This window comes from Varanus komodoensis, unplaced genomic scaffold, assembly GCF_004798865.1.
Source record: "Varanus komodoensis strain SLA01 unplaced genomic scaffold, ASM479886v1 scaffold9, whole genome shotgun sequence".
NCBI lineage: Eukaryota > Metazoa > Chordata > Lepidosauria > Squamata > Varanidae > Varanus > Varanus komodoensis.
In genome coordinates this window covers 23,387,210-23,409,815 of record NW_025336598.1, presented here as the reverse complement: position 1 = coordinate 23,409,815, position 22,606 = coordinate 23,387,210, and the positions used below count along the sequence as shown (strand labels likewise).

Below are 22,606 nucleotides of genomic sequence, written 5' to 3'. Positions count from 1 at the left end.
TCCCCAAGATGCAGTGCAGATGATATGCCAGGTGAAGCTTCCTGGTCACCATGGCCCCATGTTCTTCCATCATCAGCACTGTATACAAGGGCAGGTCCCAACCTTTGCGCTTGATCAGGTCGCACACCACTCATTGATTGGGCTGCGTACTGACCAAAAGTACTTCAGTCTGCTTTTGCTCACTCTTGGCTGAATTGAGCCTCACACCCAGCCTCACACACCTTACTCACACCCAATCCCTCACTGCTTACAACTTGGCATCTGTTGAAACAGAGGGATAAACCTCGGTATCATAAGCATGAAACCAAACCCCAGACTTCAAATGATCTCCCCAATAGCCTCATGTTAAAGAGCATAAAAGACAAGAGTGAGCTCTAAAAAGCTACACAGACCGAAGACCAAGGGGCTGAACAGCATGATCTTCTGCCAGCTCTCATCCAAAAAGGACTGGAAACAGTTAGAGCAGTGCCCTAATATTCACATCCTTAGACGGCCAGAAGGATAGCATGCTAAACAGTAAAATGCCACTGAAAGACTCAGCAGAACCAACAGGGGTGCACTTTCTGTGTCCAATTCCTAGTCATCTGAAATGACCAACACTGTTTTTGTCCCAGAATTGAGCCTGAACCCAGATTGAAAAGATTTCATACAAGAAAACCTGGAGTTGTGATAAAACTGCCTTATTCAAGGGACCTCATTCAAAGGAGACAAGTTTGAGATTGGCTAGTAATGAGCTAGCCTGCTGCAAGCCAATTAATTCTTTTTTTAAAAAAATCAAGATCTTATCGTTGCCTCCTTTAGAGGGACCATAACATTCCCCTCTCCTGGACAGACATGTAAATTGATTTTATCAAGGAATGAGAGGGCAAACATACAAATGTGGTAAGCAGCAACATAGAAATGTTATGATGTTGCTTTGAATTAAAAACCTTGAGAAATACATAACTATTCCACTTCATTGTGAGATATATAGAAATTCAATAAGAGGTAGCCAAAGGTAATGCAAAATGTTATGCCCCAGGTAAAAATGAATTACTCAGAGCAAAGTAGCAGAATTAAAAATGTGGAAGAGTTATAAATAACTGACAAATGCTCAAGGACATTACTCTGAATGTTATTTGAGACCTGCTGAACACAGGTGCAAGGTACCAAGCAAAATAAATTCTCAAAACTTAACACAACTCAAGCTTTTCTAGTGCAATGAGAAATTATTAATTATCCATTTCAAATTTTGCGAGGCTGGAAATATGTGTTCATTGACATATCCAAAATCCTTTTCCATGGGATGACGTAACATTTGGGCAATGCACTTGAAAAATGGGCTCCCTCTTCTTGCTAGGCCTTTTTATAAGCTTGCACTGAGCAGTGCTTGAAAAGATCCTAAGAAACCTCCAGAATTTCTGTTTGTGCCTTCTGTATGAAGATAACTATCTTCTAAGGTGGCAATTAGTTTGTACTTGGTTAGGGTGGGGGGACCAAATGTTTGAAGCTCAGGTCTGCATATTCTTATTTTATTTCCCCCCCCCCCTTTCTTCATCTGCAACAGCCTATCCCAACCTGGTATCCTCCAGATAGTCACCCTAGCCACCATGACCAGTGATTAGGAACTCTGGCAGTTGTACTGCAAATTATTGCAAAGGCACCAGCTTGGGGAAGATTAATTTAGAAGATGGAACTTAACTCTCAGAATAATTACATAGGCCATGCCTGCCCTAAATTCCACCTCTGCAGCTGCACTTTTGACTTCCAAAGCCCTGAAGACTTTCAGGATCTCCGCAACCCCCACCCACACAAGAGCTTAAAAGGCTTGAATCTCCATAAAGTAACAGATCTAATTAAACCAGATGGGGTTATCCTAAATCACAGACCATGCGATAGCATCTCTATTTGCATTTTGTTTTTCCCAAATATAAACCAGAGTCAAGTAGAATTAAAAGGGTGGGTGGGTGCATGAAATTCTGGGCATGGTGTTCATGAGGGCTGGAGGCAGGATTTACCCCACACTTTATATACTAAAAAATGTCCCATACGTGGATCACTTGCTCAAAATGTATTGGACTATTTTTCTCACAGGAGTATACTGTACTAGTCAAAAGGTTGTATGGGGTAAGATGAAACACTATACACAGCTTGCTTCTAGTGCTCTTTCACTCTTTACAGTACAGTCCTACACACAGCTACTGAAAGTCCCCCTGAGTTTAGTGGGACTTACCCTTAGATAAGGGGGGACAAGATTGCAACTTAAAATACCTGCTCTTTTCATGGTGACCTTTTGTAAAGATCAGCCTTGCTTTAACCTGGTGCACTCCGCTCCAATTGGGTAGGACTGCAGCTCATATCAACTCCAGCCAGTGAAGCCATTGACCATGGATAATAGGAGCTGTGCTACTACATATTGGAAGACACAAAGCTGGAACAAGACCATCAGCCTTCTCTGGCAGGAAAATTTTACTACCTCTTAGCAGTAGGTCACAATCATTAACCCATCAACATTCCAATAAAACATGAATATATTTTCTTGAATTTTATGGGTTCTGCATACCAACATCACTGAACAGTTATGTATGTTTACTTACCTTTCCAATGTCTTTTATTTGCAAAGAGAAGGAACACTGTTGGGGAAGGAACACTGTTGGGGAAAAAAATCAGGGGAAAATCAATTGATTTGACATTATCAAACATTCTCAAGCTTCAAGCTTCACTGCTTGTGTTCGCATTGTTAGCCTGGAATTTATCTTCAATTTCCTAGACAAGTTTTTTTCCAGAAAAACAAGTTCTATACAAATGAGCTTGATAATGTCTGTTGTGAGCAAGCTCTGTTTAAGTTATGTACCCTTGCTTTTTTTCTTCTTTTACAAAATATGAGGCAGATGTCAAGGAAACATCATGTCTTACATCAAAAAGAGACATAAACAATCTTGAATTACCCCCCTCATCCATTACCTACTGTGTTTAAATTCTAAATCAAAAGGCAATTGTTTCATGTTTCATCTTGATTGTATGCAATCAAGGTAACAGGAGGTGCTCTTGACAAGTGATCAAGAATAGCCTCTGATCCTTGTCTTTAGGATAAATTTCCACAGTTTAGTTTGACTGCAGTCTGGATCTGCATCAACTCTGTGAGGACGATAACTGCAGCTTCTACTGAAATAGCATAGAAAGGGCTTAGATACTTTCCTCAGTGGAAAAAAAAATCTCATCAACTATCCAACTTTTTTTCTAGCTTCATTTCCCATCTATCTTCTATTTGGAACACCCTGTTTAGAGCCAGCTTTTTTGCTAAGCCACACTAACTCAGGAAGCAATCATACGCTCACATATAAGGAAGTAAATACCACCAAATGCAGCAGGACTTCCTTCCCAGTAAAGAATCACAGATTTTGCTAACCAACCAAAACAAAATGCTTCAGAAAGCATGTTAGTCAACAGCATCCAACCTGAAGTGAAGTGCTTACTCTAAACAGATCACATTTTCATCAATATTAGTTACCTGTTCAGAGCTTCTGAAATGATGTTCTGGAAGGAAGCTATACTCTACATTGAGACTGTAAAATAGCTTAGAAGCTGAAAAGCTAGAATTCAGCTTTCTATTTTGTGAAATAATTGAGGGTAGTTGATAGAGGAATTGTTATTAAACAGTCACTTGTCACATTTCTGATCTAGTTCACATGTAACACCAATTCCTGAGGTAAATAACCCAGGAATTGGTGTGGCCACATGGGAAAGAGCATGCTGCCTCTCAGTCACTAGTACCTATTCCTTTCCAGACTTCAAAGAAACAACCCTAGAATATCTGGTTCTTTGGTTATGACATACAAACCCAGCACTCTGGGCTGATTGCGGTCAAAGAACTCAGCAAACCCTGGCATGTTCCTGAGGGGGTTTTTTTGCAATCCAGAAAGAAAGCAGAAGCCTGGCTTCCTCGTGCTCACCAACAAGCCATGATTAACAAGGTTTGGTTGTAGTACCTAGGCCTTTATCCTGCCTTTCCTCCAAATAGCTCAATGTAGTGTACATGGCTGCCCACTCCCCATGTTATCCTCACACCATGCCTGTGAAATAATTTAGGCTGAGATAACTTAAGTTAGGTTGAGATGACCAACCCAATGTCTCCTATGGAGTTTCATGGCTGGGATTTGAACTTGAGTTTCTGCAGTCCTAGTTATCACTAATCACCTGGTTGTCAATGAGGCCAGTCACCAGTCAGTTAATATTTTCTGGTTCTGCCAGTCCAGGAAGAAGAATCAGTTCAGTTTTCCATGCCACAACTTCTTACCATGATCAGCAAAAAGCATCAAGTTTTCTTATGTCAGGCTGTTGATTACCACAGCAGCATGCTGCTAACAAACCAAATTATTGTTGTTGCTGCTATTATCATTATAGAACAAATGTATTTTATGGACTGGAACCAGGTTTAAGGGCACAGCCTTGTTATGATGATTGTAAGCTTCCAGACTTTGAGGCTTGTGATCATCCTATGCAAAGCAGGAGCTTCACCTCCAGTGCTTTTACTCTGCATTTCAGACAGGAAGGATGCTACTGGATTGGTGTTGAGACAGCTAAATCCTAGACTCTCCGGTCTCCTGCCCACTGAAACACTCCCTTCCTCCCCACCCAGGTCATTTTCTCACCTCAGAGAGGCAGCTGGCACAACCCTTTCTGTGCTGGCTGCAAGGGGAAGTGGGTGGAGTTCTGTCTCTAACCTCAGATCCAGAAATCTGAAATATCCTGTTGTCCCTCAGACACTGTCTGGAGATGTAGGATTGCTCCCTACACAGCTTAGAAACCATTTTCAAGACCAGATGGAAACATGGTGCACACCTAGGGCTCAGCCAATCTGTCTACTTCCTATCCATGTCAATTTAGCAGTGGGGTCCCCAATGTGATGCCCACAAGCACCTGTTTATTTTGTTTACAATTTTATAGTAATTATGCATATATTGCTATACAATAATTACTATATACAGCACAACTAGTCCTAATACCCAAATAAATATACACTTAAAATTAGCATCTATATGCTATTTATTTAATGAAATCTTGGTATGGTTCTCAACCCATTATAATATAGGAGACAAGTGTTTATCCATCCATTTTGCAATACTGGTCTTTTAGCAATTAAAATAGCACAAGATAATATTTCCTCTTTCATTTGTTACTTTCTATGAAGCAGTTAATTTAAAAGGGCATGTGCATCGGTGACTATTGAGTTCTACTCCAATATAAAAATGTAATAACCAACAAGAAACAACTAGTGGATACTGCCAACACATATGTTTAAAAGAAGCATTAACTGTATTTGTACCACCAGCAATTAACCAAGTCAAACAATTCCAGAAGTGTCTAAAAGACACAAGTTTTTGCTAAATAAAATGCAGCCTAATAGACATGACAGGTAAATGTCAAAACTAATTAGGCATTTTGCAGTAGTAGCCACAGCAATTTCTCAAGTTCCCAAATGTGTCCATCAATCCAGAAAAAATCTGTGGACCTCTTCTTAAGCATGCATTGATTCCTAAATCCATTCCATCCAATTTTTGCATCATTCTGTCACTGTTGTAGAATGTATACAAATACTACTTAAAATACATCTCTGAAGAATTTTGCCATAAAATAGCTTCCCTGAGTACATCTTCCTTCTAAAAGCAAACCTTCTAAAAACATTTTAATCCCAAAAGATGCACTTAAAAATCTTTATTCACCATCAATTGCCAGAGTGTTTTGCTGTTTCTGTGGTTGTTAGAGGGAAACCACAAATCTCACTGAATACCAATTTTGCTGGGTTAAACACTGTCTAATTTAGCTTCATTTTCTGCTTCTTCTGAATCGGCATTATCACCTTTACATTCTTCTAAAAACAGAGCATTTTCCTGGACTAAGCCAATGTTACCCACCCTTTTATAGGTCAGTTTATTTCTTGCCTTGGTGCATTTTTGCCCACTGAACTAGTTTTTTACATATGCTGGTGAAGATTGAAGAAACTGAAGCCAGCAAAAACAACCACCGAGTTGCTGTGATGCATAAGGTCTTGCCATGGTATTACAGGAGGGATATATTTGGCAGTATCCTTGACTGCAATGCTGGATTCTGCAATATTGAAAAGTACCTGACTGACACATGGATCAGGGTGACGGAACCTCAATTTTATCTTGGCCATTTCATTATGAAAGTCTGACAGAACTATACTGTCCAATTCAGATGGAATAAATGTTGAATAAAATGGTTTTAGAATCTTCAGGGACCTCTGCAGCTGAAGCCAGAACATATCCTTACCAAGTAAAGTGTTCCTTTTGCAGAGCCATCTAGAAGTACTGCAAGACACAGTGCTTTGCTTATTTCCTTGCACTGATTACATGACTAATTTATATTCTTAAGAATTTCTGTTGGGCAAATGGAAAGAGGCTCCTGCCCTATACATTTTCAGTTGCTGATGACACTGCAGAAGAACATACTGCTTTTTCAAGAACTGGGCCAATTGTTCCAGATCTTCAGATGTCATCTCACCTACAAATGAAACTGATATTCTTTTGAATACTTGATTATGCTGATATTGCAGAGGCAATGGTGACATCACCTTTAGGAGCAAGAAAATTGGAGGATGAAAATTGCATCTTGGTTCTCCTTGCTTATACCCATGAAAGATTTTGTAATGTATGTATGACCCATGAGTTTGAATGCATCCTAGAAGCATTGGGGAATGCATGTCCATCTGAAAGCATTTGCAAACTTCACTTTTCCCCCTCAGAATAACTTGCAGTGATAGAGACTTTTCTGCATTAAAAGTTGGTCTCCCATTTGTGGAGGGAAAACAATATAATAAAGCAATAACTAAATTGTAAGCTACACTGTGTATAAATTTAGCAAGAGGTAGAGAGGCCTCCCTTCCCTCAAAGGAATGGTACTTAATTTTCCTGCCTGGCAAGTCCCACCTCACTGCTAAGGTTTCGATTAGGGTTCTTTTTTCTACAAAGCAGCAAATTAGCAGGCATTCAATTAGGATTTACACTAGGACTATAAAGATAAACATACACATCTAAAATATTGTTTAAATGTATCTAGATTCTGAACACTGGACTCTGTTTCAATGAAGTAGTTTCCTTCAACTCTTTTGTGTATCTTCAATGTCATGGGGCAAGAGTAGGGTTCTTTCCAACTTCAAAGCTTTCTCATGCCTTTTTTTGCAACGATCTTCACGATTCTCATCTCTTCAGGAATAAAGGGATTGTGCTGCCAGCATCCTCCCCCTCGAGTCCTTTGTGGTCTGGTCAAAGGGATGGCAGCAGATCCACCAATCTCAAACAAAAGGTAGTCTACAGATAAAAAAGGCGACTGAATACTTCTTTCTTATGTCATGAAAAACAAGGCAAACTTTTTTAATGTGAGAGTTGTACTGTGTTCTTGTCCTGTCTACAGAAGTTGTAATGATACTTTCCAATCTTGCCTAAAAGTCTTCCTATTACATCCTATTTTTAGAAATCATTTGGGGGAATTAATGACTAAGGAGTAAAATAAAGAGTTGTGTTAAATTAGAGTAGGCAGACCTAATATTTTGTACTGCAATGCCTATCAACCTCTACCAACATGACCATTCAGCAGAAATGATAAATGCTTCTAGCCACAAATATCTGGAGGGCGCTGGAGTGCTCACCACTGCCATAAATATTTTGTTGTTCTAAAGACATTTCCTGATTCTTTTCAATCATGTCAAAAAACAAAGTTTTGTGGGGACAAAACTTGCTGATTGCCAAATGTTTGCCATTTTTCTTGGGTCTTCACATCTCTGCCTGCATCGTATCAAGCATTCTGCATTGCTGAATTTGTAAGCAACTGCTGCGACAAGGAAACTTGCTGAACAGCTTTAATGGCATGAAAATGCCAGCACTTAACTAGCTTGATTTTTTTTCTCCCTCAAATGTCATAGGTTTGTATTCTCTTCACTCCCACAGAGCCAGCCAAAACAGCTATTCAGATTTTAGTATGCTGCCTAAAATACTCACTGAAGGCCTCAGTTCAATCCAAGATACTTGAACTATTTTTCTAGGAACTTCCAGCATTTCACTAGAGAAGTGTTTCACTCCTTCCACACCCAGAAGCTTTTGGGAAGGATCCAGTGGGGCTTTAAGCATAATGATGCACGTTCATTAAGAATTGTCTCTCTTTACTTGGCAATGAAAGATAAGCCAAGTTGCTGAACTGTTCCCTTGTTACATCCAGTTTTTACAGAATCACCCACAATCCAATTCATTTGCAGCTATTCTTAATACCCAGGTACTTCATTTTTCAAAAAAATGGTCACATCGGTGACACTTCTCAGTGCTCTTAATATCTTGGCTCCCTTCTGAAAAGATAAATAAAAGAAATATTCAACTTATTTTCCACCAGTAAGTTTTTATTATTTTTATTAATTTCTATACCACCCATCAGCAAAGCTCTCTGGGCAGTTCACAACATGATATAATGACAACAAAATACAACACAACAGCATTTAAAACATTTAAACATTCATTAAATTAGCATTAAAATACATTAATTACAATGAAAAAGACCCAGACAAGGAAATAAAAAGGCACCTGGATAAACCCATCAGACCCCTAGATATCCAAGGAGATCTTTAAAGGCTTCCACAAAGAACTCGGTGCTGATAAGATGGCAGATTTGGCACCAGGAGGGCCATGGCAGGAAGGTTGTTGCAAACATGTAGGGCCACCACAGAAAAGGCCCTCCCCCTAGTTGCCAGCCTCCCATTTTGGTCTGCAGCCTGAAGCACCCTTGAAAATCCTGCCTGAACAGGTTTCATTTGAATTTGACATTAAAAAAAAAAAGATCATGGAAAAACAATAGCCACATTTTTGTCATATGCTGTTTGTCCAAGCATGGAAGGGGCTTAAGTGCCTGGTATATAGGAAGTTCCTGGATGGTTTTAGCGAAATGGGGCAGTGAAAGAATTTGGAGGATGGCTTGCATGGCTTTGGAGGTATCAGGTGTCTTTCTCACCAGACTGTACTCTCTGTAGCAGGACTGTCCAGTGCTCTGGATGTTCCTACAGGACCTTCTGCATCTTGAACTGGGGATGAACAGGCATGAACAAGAGGTAAGACAGTTCTTTTGGAAGCCACATTGATCCCACATCTGTTTCAGGATGACATCCAATGGGTTGAGCCTTTGCCATCCTGTATGTAGGTAAGATACAGAGGGGTCTTGCCATCTTCCAAGTGAAGGCAGCCAGTCCTGTTGTTTTAGGAGTTCAGACTGGGCTACTTGTGTGCATTGCTGAGGATCAGTCCCAAGGTGTCCTTCCTGTCATTGGTTACAACCATAGCTTAGTGAGGGGCAGAGGATGGGCAACAGCAAAAATGCTCTAATGGGACTTGTCCAGAAAATGAGACAGCAACCACTGATCGTGCAGCACTGCATACAGCAGGGCTTTTGAAGGTGAACATGTCCTCTAACTGGCATCTCCCCCCCATAATTATACTCCATAACTCTCATGTAATCCAGTATCCCCCCAGGCTTGTGATCTGACAGCCTGGTGGAACAAACAGACTAAAAACGTGCAATGCTTGCTTCGGGCATCCTGTAAGCTGGCCTGGTTGCTACTGGCCATGTTTCCGGAGGAGGGAGTCCTGTTGCTCAACTCACTCGTGGGCTGAAATAATTTGTCACTGGGGCTCCTTGTGCTTGGAGGGAGGTGCATGCTGCCTGCAGATGAGATGCCTGGAATGCAGGATGTATGCTTGCTTGCTTGCTTGCTTGCTTGCTTGCTTGCTTGCTTGCTTGCATGCATGCATGCATGCATGCATGCATGAATCAATCAATCAATCAATCAATCAATCAATCAATCTTAGCTGGACTCCTTGTTTGAGCTTATGAATCCCTGCACTGGAGTCTGAACTCTCTAGCTTGGAATGTCCCTTGTAAATGTTATAGGACTGCAGGCTTAAAGATGCTTGACTTCAGATGGATCATGCTGCACAGTGCTGCCATTCTTTCAGAAGTACACCCTGAGTACAGTATGGCATTTACAGCTAAATGCATCTGAGATTGCCCTTTGAGTCCCTTACAAGGTCACTGCAGAGCAAAGGTTTCTGTGTTTGCTGTCGTCTTCTCACTTGTGGGTTGATGCTTCCTCACTGGAGCCCCTGGCGAGCAGGCTTTCTTCTGTGACTCTAGGTGGGCGGGCCCACCTGCTGTAGGGACTGATCTGATTGGAGGGCCTCATCTGTCCTGTGGGGTAGGCTCTCAACAGCAGTCCTGTGAGGCCAGGAAGGTGGCACGGCTCGCCTTCAGCACAGGTGTCAGCTCGTGCTGTATTCATCATAGCTTTTATTTCTTTCGCTTCTATACAGCCCTGCAGCCAAAGCTCTCTGGGGGGGTTTACAACAGCCAATAAAAACAAGACAGTTAAAAATACAATTAAAATTTCAGAAATCTGAAGATTAAAAAAGTTAAAAACAGCTTTAACAGGCAATAGCAGAACTACTTTAAAAACCATAATCTGCAATAGTTTAAATAAATAATAAGTAGACGTGCTCCAACGGAGCTAAGCTCAGGGAACCAAGGTTCCATTTAGATGCCAGGAAGCACTTCCTGACAGTTAGGACCCCGAGGATGTGGAATGGGCTTCCACGAGAGGTCGTTGAGGCCCCATCAGTGCGGGTGTTCAAAGATAGGCTGGGCATGCGCATGGTGGGCATGTCATGAGCAGAGCCAGCTGGAGCCGGGGGTCAGACTAGATGGCCCAGGGGACCCCTTCTGACTTGCTCTGTTTCTATGTTTGTAATGAATAAATTATAAAATAAAATAAATTATTACAATTTGCAATGCATAGCTAGTTTATGATGCCTTAATGCCACTGACACAAGCCACAGCAATTCTAGAGCAACGTTATTGTCCATCATAGCAGATACTTGAAAAAATATTTTCTTTATTTCTCCCGACAGGATACAGAGGAAAGTTCTATCCTCACCTCTGGGTTTAAGAGAGAATTACTTTACCCCTCTGTATTGGCCACTTAAAGCACCACCAGCCTTAAGAGGGCAAAGCTGAAAGGGGGGAAACTGTCAAAAGAGTTTTGCTTATTCAGCAGTTTAAATGCACAACAAATAAAATAAAGATGCCGTTCCTCCCGTATTTAATATCCTGAACAGTTTGACTCAAAACATTGGCTCACATTTTCTTGTTCAGCACTTGGCAGTGGCTACATCCACTGATGATTCCAGGGTTGCATATTCTAGTGGTTTCACATCACGTTAACCACAGTGCTCTGCAATTTAATTTGGCCAGGCAGGAGGCAAATCGGAGTTAGAGCCCGGCTTTGTGTTTTCAGAAATGGAAATCAACCATCACCAATCCTTTCCCCCAAAACACATTTTTATGTGTAATCTGATACCTGCAACACCTACCACTGACTGATTTATTCTTTTTGCAATCTCTGGTTCAATACTGGGCCTATTGAAACCGCAGACCTCATGGCTATCTCGCAAAGCCCAATTTTGGAATTTTTCCACCACCACCCCTTCTTGGTACCATCCAGCCTGCTGAAGAGATCCGGAGAAAATGAAAGCCTCTTGTGGAGTTCTGATAAGCTCCAATAAAGGTGTTGCCTGTGCTTTGTTTTTGCTTCTTATGGGCCATCATGTCTGTCTTCGCTTTCCAATGGCCTTTTCAGCAGTGTCAATTCTCACATTTAACACTTCTCAAATCCTTCCACAGATCCCATTTCAAATCCTCATTTGAGAGTAAGTAAAACCTGCCACCTGTCCACCCCACCCCACCAGGATCCTGCTATTCCTTTCTTATCGACTATTTTATTAGTTTGCTCACAATATCATCAAAAGCTTTTTGGACAGAAATAACGCCATTGTTATTTACTCAATATTTAGTATAGCACAGGAACAAGCTATTGCAGGAATGATTAAGCAATGATTAATCATTAAAAAGCACCACCAAAGTAAGTGGCATGTCACAAAGCAATGTGCAAACACATTAAGTCCCTGTCCCAAACAATGTACGGATGAATTTTTATATGGGGTGGAATGGAATGAAGAGGTGCTCACAAAGTGCAGTCCTACATACACAGGATTTGTTTTTGTTTGGGCAAGAGGCAACTGGGCAGCAACTTCTTGGGAAAAATGGATCTGGAAGATCTGGAGGGAAAAGTAGTGGGATCATGCTGGTTCAGGAAGGAGGTTTCAGCCAAAGAGGAAACAATGGAATAAGAATAATTTGAAGAGACCTCCAAATGATAGCACTAGAAAATTCAGTCAGGGATGCAGTGGGAAATGCGGGCAAAAGTATATAATGGGCCCAAGCTACGAAAAGCTTTTGTAAGGATGAGAAGCTGCTGAACAACCAGGAAAAGTAGGATGGGCAATCAATACAACAGGTTCATCTGAAGGTCTGAAAAAGTAGCTTCTTTTGACAATTTTGGGTAAACTTAAAAAAATGGAGATGCAACAGAGAAAAATGTTTTTGAGGTGTACCAACTGGGCCATTTTAGTTCACACATTGAGAGAGAAAAGGGGACTTGTACAGTGTTTTAAAGAAGCACTATCACTTCTCTTACCTTCCACAAAAACAGCCGTCATTCAGCCATCACTTTCAGTCCTTCCAATTGCAGGATACTTTGTGGAAGGCCACACCTGTAAGCCATCCAAATGTTTGAAGCTGAGAAATGGCCATAACTGAAACAGGAAAAAAATGAGTGATTTGCAATTATTGGTATCCTAAAATCACAAGCATGCCACCCAAAACATTGACCTAATGAAGTCAATCTTTAAAAAGTTACATTACTGTAACAAATGTTAGAACCTATCAGTTTGAAATTTGTAATGCAAGGTGAGGTTGCATGCCTCATTGCTTTTAAACCAAACAGCACAAAAGCACCATGGTATACTTAGAAGTTTTTTTTATTACTATTATTTTGGCAACTAAGCGGTCTGTGGAATGTTATGTAGCCATGGTGTGCTGTTTGAATCCTAGATCTACTCTAGAATTAGTCAAGCAAAATAGTCCATACTTCAGAAATTGAGCACTATGGAAAATTATTAATTTCATTTCTATACCACCAAGTGCCTGAAGCTCTCTGGGTAGCTGACAATACAAAAGCATGTCCCTCAATGTTGTTGAAGAAACAACATTGCCAAAAAAGTAAGCTATTATACAGGATGGTTTCTGAAGTTCAGGTGTCAGGCCGAGGTACTTTTCCCCAGCAAAGCCACATCAAGGATAGATCTTATTATGTCCTTCATTATTTTAAGTCCCTGAACTCAGTTCTCCAGTTGAAGATGAAAGGAATGGCAAAGGCCCACGCATGCTGCAGATCTCCCTAGAGGAACTTTTTAGTACTTCCAAGAAGGAAAGCAGGTTGGAAAGACTCCAGGACAATTGCTGGGGACTCTCCTCCTGGAACACTCCATGTTTCTCCTGTCCAAAGCTGCAGCTTTTGCTTTGGAGTCCAGCCAGTGCAGTCCTTCACATGTTCATGCCAGCTATTACAGGATCAGATCTCCCCACTATCCTGGGGTCCTTCAGACAACATATGGGCCCAAAGGTCACTGTGCAATCTACAGGGCCTACCTGCATTCATTGCTTGCAAAACGTTTTTTCTTTGAGAAAGAATATGATCCTAGTAATATATATACAGCAAGGTGTAAGATTAAGGATGCAATCTTAAGCTTATTTAGATAGAAAAAGACCTTTCATTACTAGCATTCAGGGCATGCTGGGGATTTCAGGGCTTTTTTCCGTGCAAAGGATTGTGCTCCCAGATTTCCACCCCACCCCTTAGTGGTGGAAATGATCCCGCACTGGAACAGGACACCGGGTTTGCATTTAGCACGCCTAAATGCACAGTTGTGTTTCTCACGACAGGATCCTAAGCAGAGAACGCCTTCCCTACCCGGGTTTTAGTGAGAGGGGTGCTCTTCCCCGTGTTAGCCGTTCCAAAGCACAGGCCGCTTTGGTCGCGCGAAATGTAAGGGGATCGAGAGAACAGATGGCAAGAGGTCTAATTCTGACCTCTCCTGCGCGCATGCCGTTTCATAAGCAATACAAGATCTCTGCGATTACGCCCATCTCTTTTCCACGCGAACCACAAGCGCTCGCTCCGCTTTCCCCCGTTTCAACCTGGTCCTGGCCATTCTCCCTTACCCCCACTTTCCTGGGGAACGGGCAATGCCACCCTCGGGCTGGCACTCACCATCCGAGACGCAGAAAAGGCAGGCGGGGCGCAGTCGGAGAGCTTATATAGCGAGGGGGAGACGATCCCGCGAGACGTAGATGGCGCGTGGTTAAGAAGGGCACCTAAAGCAGGAGGTGGGCAGAATGATTTGTCCGCCCACTCCCTGCCGCCGCAGTTCATTGGTGGAAAGGAAAAGCGCGCGTCTCGCCGGAGGAGGAGGAGGAGGAGGAGGAGTTGGCTAGTGGGAGCGGGTTGCCGGCAGGGAAGCGGAAGCCGCGGAGAGGGTTTCGGCTTTTGTCCGGGCCTTCGGCTGCCTGGTGCTCCCCAAGGGCATTGGACTACAGCTGCCAGCACCCTCCCGCTTGCATGCTGTCTCACGCATTTGAAGGGCGCCAGGTTGGAGAAGGTTACAGTATAAGTTACGCTAGAAGTTCATGTCCTTTCCAATGCAGGTTTTCTGGGGAGGCTACATTTGGTGCACAGCTTTTTCAGAAGCTCTGCAGACATTGTTTCAAGGAGAGTCTTGCTCCAAGAGGGAAGAAACAAAGTCTCCAATATTACTACCTTCCTATTGCAGAGGGAAAGAGGCAGAAAGTGACTTGGAAGAGTTGTGCTGTATAGGTCACTGCATATGCCAGATCGAGCAGTTAGACCGATTTTGTATTTGATTTCTACATTTCATGAGATCTTTTAACCCATAGCTAGACACTAGGTTACAATATTCAGGATACTGTATATCCAAGCAGAAAATGGTACTTTGTAATCATTTGCACATTTCTGGGTATAGTTACAGTTGCAAACGATTCTGCTTGGCTCCAGTCAGTTCCCCTGTGTGTGATGTATGTCTGGTTTAAACAGTTGCTAATATTTATGATGATTAATAAAGAGGCCTGGAAGCAAAAGGATGAGTTTTTGGTTTTGCCCCTGACATTTGTGGATTTCCCAAGAGTACAGCATGGTCCATAGACCTTCTCAGACAACTTGATGAGTTCCATCTTTTGCTCTCTCTCTAACTATATATGTGTATAATTGGTCGAAGAGCAAATTCCATGAGATGATACAGGAAGACAAAAACAGAATAAAATAGGAAACGTTCCTTAGAGCAGTAAAACTCAAATATTGTACTACCAGTTAACCAAGTATGAAACTGAATGGGTTGCAGCCATTACATTTCTCTGCCACTTACAGCTGAAGCTCTCTGGTTGGTTCACAATATTTTAAGTCACTCATTCAGATTTCAACCAGGCCCAGTCCTGCTTAACCTCCAAGATTGGGCAGAATCAGGTACTTGATGAGCTTGTTAATGAATAACATTTTTAATTTGCAAATACATACACATATAATGATTAGAGTGTAAAGCTTTGTGGAATGGAAACAAACTTTATTTCAGTGATGTGGTTACAACCCACCTTGTGCCCACCAGATAAGGCAGGCTATATACTTCTTCAGTGAGGCTTATTCATGAGATTTTCGGATAGTTTTCCAGAAATATACTGGTCAGGCCAATATCTGCTATTTCAGGAACCACATCAGATGCCTCCAGACCTGTCTAAGTCAGTAGAGAATGGTTCCCTGTCTCTTTCTTGGAACTGTACACACCCAAACCCAAGAAGAGCCATTGTGAAGTAGTGTATGACGTGTGGGTAGTGTGGAACTGGGAATACCAACATTCAAAGCCCCACTCAGCCATGAACTTTAGTGAATGAAGTTTAGCCAGGCACTCCCTCTCTCAGCTAAACCTGCTTTACAGTGCTCATGTGAGACTAAAATGGGATAACTACATTGATACCACACTAAACTCCTTGGGGGAACAAAGGACCAGAAATTTATTGTTATTTTTGTAAGTTAAGAAGCAAGGGCACTCTCCTGTGTATGTTTAGACAGAAAAGTGGCCTACAGCTCCTAGCAATTCCCAACCAGTATGTAATGTCAGTGCCAACCAAGGCCCTAGGCAAGCCATATGTTTCAACATTATGTGCCCATTCACACCCCACTGTAATATAGTGACAGCACACTGCTGTTCTCCCTTGGTGTGCAGCAGGCCTCCATATCTTGCGACCATGATGCTGAAAACAACCCATAGCCCATTTAATTAAATTGGTAATTTGCTGTCCATTTGGGACTGCACAAAGAGGTGAGTTGGCAATGACCTGGCATGGCTAATAGGCTGTGTTTGGCTTGGTAGGTCACAATTCCATTGTATGCATTATTATAATAATGCATGTGAAGTACTTTGAACTGGAGTGAATTTACTGTGAAATATCAATAACACAATTCACAAACAAAATTGCAGTTCAGATTTTTGAAACTCTGGCTCTGCTAATGCATGAATTTATTAGTAACTGTATAAATATAGGTTTTACCACATTGTTCTGAAAATAGCTCATGTTCTGTTTCCAGCCCACTTGCTGTCACAGCAACCAGCTATTTGATTTCCACGATGCATCTGCCCTGCAATTAACACTTCTAAGTAACCACATACAAATATTCAAGGTAAAGAATGTTGGATAATTAGAAGAGGTCTGCATGCTTCTAGGCACTAGGGGGCGATAGAGGTTGGGTTGTATCAACAGCCAATAGTCCCGTGCCCGCCCCTTTTGCCTTCAGCCCTGACCACCACCGGATGTGGTCCCCGAGTGGAATGGGATGAAGCCCTCAGACTGTGAGTGGTTCCGCATTCCAGTCTATGGCTTCATGCACCCATTTTAGACATTGCACCAGATATGTAGAAGCCTAGGGCATGGTGCAGTCAGGGGGTGCTGCATTGTTCATGCTTCTTTGCCTTCTGGGAATATATGGAGGGAGCTTATTTATTATTTTTACAACTATTTATAGGGTGCTTTGCAAGATCCAAACTCTGCCATGGTAGCTTGCAAGTAACATCAACAAGACCAACACATTCTAAATACATTGAAGTTCATAATCAACATCTTCCCCCAGTGGCAAACAGACCTGGGGACTGGGAGAGTGTAGCTGAAACTGGAGTAGGTATCTGGAGTCATCCACATCAATGCCACCCTCCTGCCCCAGAGGGAACTTGATGGTAGGCAGAGGTGCAGGAGGAGAGGATAAAATTTGGGTGCAGGGAGGCAGGAAACTATACAGGAATATACAGCCTGCCAAAACACACACGCACACACAAACACACAACCTCTTTCTATATCCCACTTGAAAAATGGAGCTTTACAATTTTTACACTGTTGCATGTTCAAGGGATGGTAGTATCTCAGGAACAAGTGCAAAAGTGAGGGCACCCTAGGGACACAAAAGCCCCTCCCTCTGGAAAAAAAACCCACCAGAGAATCTGGCCATGAAGGGGAGGAATGACAACCCACTCCCTTTTCACACGTGTAAGAAAGACAAAGATGTAGACAGGAAGAGCTGTTCTCTGAATACAAAGGGAGTCTCATTCTGAAGTTCTCTGCAAAAGTGCTCATTTGAATGAAACATAATTAAGGAGTAAGGTGCAGAGAGGATGGCTATATTATAAGATAATCTCACTCCATGGGGCATTTTTGAAGAACTGGTCTGACTATAAAATCTTCTTTAAATACAATTGAGAGCCCATTACTTGCTATCAGCATAAAATGTTAACCTATTTTATACGTTTTCTCTCCTTGATGAACTTGGACAGGTTTTTTGAGGCTGCAGGTTTCTAGACAACTCCTCTCCCCAGCACTTTCCTTTTCTTCTCACTGTAAAAATAAATACCTAGTTTCAATCCTTTTACAGTCTGTTTATGACCAGGAAAGTCACTGTGAACCTTCCTTGGTTATAAGAAGTATAGCATGACTCCAAGGCCCTTTGGCTGTAACGGAATGCTTCCAGAGCCTGCCAGGCACCCCTCTTTAGAGGGAAAGTCCACCCCCCCTCAAAAAAAGCTTCCTAAGGAACATACACATCAATATAAAAATTATATACAAAGGGAGGCCATACTTTCTCCTTAGCAGTCTTAAATCCTTAGGTCTTAAGAACTGTGTACTGTGCTACTTCTGATGAATTCTTTATGATGGATATACAAAAGTGAAAGGTTTTTGGTGGTTACCAAACCGTGATCCTCTGTTCTGGAGGCTGCTTTTCAGTGTGGCTCTGAGAATAGCATGTCTTATTTTAATTATTCTCATTCTCATTGTAATTATTCTAGTAATTATTATACTTGATTCTCTGTGGAATGGGAGTTGTTGATGAAACAGGAGAACATGGGACCGAAGATGTGCTCTTGTGTGGTTGTGTGATTTCTCCATTCCACTTCACATGCTTTGTGTCTCAGTTTTCCGCTTCTGGGGTATGGCCTGCTACGGTGTGGATTCGAAGACTGCTTTGCCATGTGTGACCCTTTGGCTCCATCTCTGCTGACCTGACCTCTGCCCACCATACAGATTGGCCGTCAGTCTGTCCTGTACAGAGTAGTATCAAAAGTAATAAATGAAAACATCTGCTAAAAAGCCCCCTATGCTGTTTCAAAGGTTGAGATCAGTGCTTAATTTCTAGGAGAGGGAGGTTTTTAGAGTTCAGGCTTGCAAACACTCCCGTGTGCCCTTCACTACTTCGGATCTGCCAGGTTGCATTCTCCCTGTCCTTGGCCAATTAGATCCCCTGTGCCCCTGATCTGTGGGGCCCCACTGTGGTTCATCTGGCATTGCAGAGAGCAAACAGGGAGAGGCAGGCTGTTGGCAATATTTTCTAGCGCGAGATGTAACATGATTCGAGACAACTGTGAGCTAGGCTAAGTCATGACTGGGCCATTTGCCATTTTGCTCACCCTCACAACAAAGTGGAACTTTTCTGGTAACCTTTTGTCTGGTAATGTCTGAGCAGATGATCAGCAGGCTACTAAAAGGAAATACAGTGAGTTTCTTTTGACCTTTCAATGAAATTATATAAGAACAGTTGTGTTATAAATAGTCTTTTTGTCTTACCAAAGAAAGGAAACACGGGGCTGTTTGTTTGTTATGAAGGGATACAATGGGAACAATTGTTCACTGCTCTTATCCACCCAACACTCTTTTGAAAACTGGCATTTCTTGCTTTCCCAGCATTTCTTAAACAACTGTTTAAAAAGAAAATATGTCTATATGGTTCTCTCTGCCAACCCAGTTGCTTTTATCCTTGTTTTTCCTGAATTAGTCTGCTGAGGCTAAATCAACAAAGAGTCTTGTGACACCTAAAAATGCTAACAAATGTACTGTGTCCTAAGCTTTTGTGGGTCAGAACCCATTTTGTTATTTTAAAAGCAGCAACTCTGTTTACACAGACATTGCTTGGCAATAGAGGGAACCATGCTGGTAAATCAGACTTTCTGTGCACATACAGTCAGTCCTTCATGGCAGATGGAGGAAGACATCCACTTCAGTAAACACTGCTCTGAAGCACCGCCTTACCCACATATAGGGAAGAGCTATTCCCCATTCCCCAATTTCAGGGTACAATTCCCAGCACTTATGATGAGAACTATCTGAACAATAATGAGGAAAGACTGGAAGAATATTAAATGGCAGAGAATGAGAGGGATTAAATACAGAAAGGACAGACTCTGAAAATTATTTTATATGCACATAAAATAAACAATAAGTAGTGATTCTCAGTTGTTGATGATAACCCATATTTCTGGCATTGGTCAGCTGGGGGTGGTCCAATGTAATCAATACTGAAAATGTAATTATAAACTCCATTCTGGCCATGGGTGTCAGAACAGACTGTCCTAAGGTATAATTCAGCAGTTCTACACTAGAGCCTCCATTTGAATTTTCTTTGTTCAAAACAAGCTATGTTAGAGTCAGTAACAGAATTCTCAGGATGCATCAAATGTTGTTCTACTGGTTTCTGAATGGCCTCTCCTTTTTCATTACATCTTTTTTAAAAATTGAAGTACATGTGTATTGAATACAACATAAAAATCAAATATATGTATATGGAAAAGAGTGCATAATGCAAATACGAAGCAAGTAACCCAAATGCTTCCTAAAGCAGACAAATACTGTCTGTTCTGGTGTTCATGCATTATTTTTCAAAGAAGCCAGCCTGTTTTCTTGTATAGAAGGCCATTGCTAGCTGATGACAGCCTATCCTTTCTCTTTTCATCCTTTTAATTTGTCTGTGCAAGTGAACTATGTCCTTCAGTTATACCTGCTGAGCAGGATAGGATTACTACCAAAACTGTCCTGAACTGGTAACACCCAGTGTTGTGAATTTACAGCAGCACAGATGTGCCATTGCACTAGTATTACCTATACTGGCAGGCTACCTCCTGTGAAAGAGGGACACATGGGTGACATTGGAAGCATAGTGCAAGAAAATCAGCATCAGCATCATCACCACCATCATATAATCTGAATATTATACCAGTGTATACCAACAGCATAGTGATACATGTGAAAACACAAAACCATCCTGTTTAAATCAAATAGAAAGCCCAAGGTACCATCCCTCCTAAAGAATTTTAATAAATCCAGTAACCAGTCATGGCATGAAAGTGCAATGAGAGGAAAGACTTTAGTGCACCATTTACCAGTGACGCAGTAGTACAGTTCAGCCTGCTCAGCTGCAATCTTGTGCTCATTCACTGGAAAGCATGTATGTTCCAGTAAGTTTAATGAAACTTGCTTACAGATAAACATTCTAGACTTGTACTGGAAGAGTTCAGTCCTCTGTACACTTACTTGGATTTGCTAAGTCTTGCTTCTGAGTAAACATGCAAAAGAATCACACAGAGATTTTTACTACTCCCTAATTATTACAACAGCAAGTGATCAATGTATTGAATTTTAAATAAATATATTTATATCTGCAAAATAACAATTCTCTGAGTAGCTTATACTTTAAAAAAACTAAATTGCAGTACAAACATTTAAAATGAAAAATACAATGAAAGTGTGTATTGAAAAGAATATAATACAACATGTAGAAGAATAAAGATATATAGGAGCAGCCATCAAAATTTAGAACTAGGTATTTAACATGCCAGAGAGAAAACAAAGATCTTTGGCTAGACCCAAAAAGATAACGAGACACTTTCTGCAAAGCATTCTGCAAGAAAGGTGCCACAACTGAGAAGACCTTTTCTCTTGTAGCTTCATTTACCTCAGCAAGCTGAAATTGACAAATCAACCCTCCTAGACTGAACAAACTCTTCAGCTCTCACAATACCACCTCAAGCACAGATGCAGTTCAGCCATCACATCACACACTGGCAGTGATCAGCCTTCATTGACAGACATATGGCATATTGAGCGGTTTCCTTCCCTGGGTGAAGCAAACCATGATATCCCATCCCTGTGCAGTGCAGGATCGGACTCAAACCTGAAAGGGCCCTGGGCAAATGCTTTCCGCTAGACTCCCTCCAATGTCAGTGGGCTCCTCTGGAATTACTTGGCCACCTAGGCACTCTGGAGGCAGTGAGGAGCCATCATGGTAATTTCCTACAATGTCCTGAGTTAGATAACAGGGCCCACCAGCCCTGGTGCCTGAACTGGGCTTCCTCCATGACAGCCTGCTGAGTCTGTGGTGGCCATTTTGATTCCCCATTATGGCCTAGAAGCTGATACCAGGCCTGTTGCAGTAGACTGGGGCAATGGGGTGGGTGGATTTTGTGCCTGTTTCTAGACAGACAGACAGACAGACAGACAGATGATAGCAGGTCTCTGGTCTGTCGAGAAGCATCATGTTCCTTTTTTCCTAATGTCTGATATGGATTAGCAGGGGTGTGTCTATAATCATCCTATAGAGAAGGAGATGCCCTGTGCTTCTGAAGACTCCCATTATCTTTATTCATGCTAGCAAGGTGGCTTGGCAACCTGGCTCCATTTCAGCAGTGCTGCTTGGCATTCATGTCAGAGGAGATGCTTTTCCATTAGCAAGTAAATGGCTGCCATATATGCATGGCCCTTGCCCACAACTTGATTACTGTACTGCTGGTTGGCAGCAGTGTGTGGGCTGATTCTACGGTTAACCCCTCAGCTAGAAAGGATCTTGGAGGTTTTGGCTCTGATTGAGAAATCTTTTCTCCGGAAATCAAATCTGCATCACTTTCACGCTTGCACGCATCAAGGAATCGCAGGATGCATGCATGTGTGAACGCGTTGCACTTCTGCGAGCCGGGGAAATGTGAAGCGGAGGCATTGCCTTGACGCGTTGCGTCCCATGTCCCGCTGTTCCGATGCCACCCTTCTGTCCTAGAGTGCGCAAAGGCAACAGGGAAGTTGCCTTCCCTGCCTGCCGAAGGCAAGCGACGCCAAGCGCCTCCGTTCCCGTCTCCGGCGCCACTTGACCCCTAAGGCTGGCCTAGCGGCTCGGACCGCCTTCCGTCTTTCTCGCCTCGGCATTGGCGGCTGGGCATCCCTCCCGAGATGGGAGCCGGCGGTTGGCTGGCGGCGATGTCACTAATCGGGATTGACCTTCCTTTTCCCCGTCGCTGTCAAAGTTGAT

General features: G+C 42.2%; 1 non-coding gene and 1 pseudogene across 1 annotated transcript; both read right to left on the bottom strand.

Annotated features, from left to right (window-relative positions):
• Positions 1 to 8,550: 8,550 nt before the first annotated feature.
• Positions 8,551 to 14,220, bottom strand: LOC123016942 (annotated as a pseudogene).
• LOC123017269 lies at positions 10,923 to 11,040 on the bottom strand. Its single transcript, XR_006413569.1, has one exon. It is a non-coding gene; the product is annotated as a small nucleolar RNA SNORA26 (small nucleolar RNA).
• Positions 14,221 to 22,606: the final 8,386 nt, after the last annotated feature.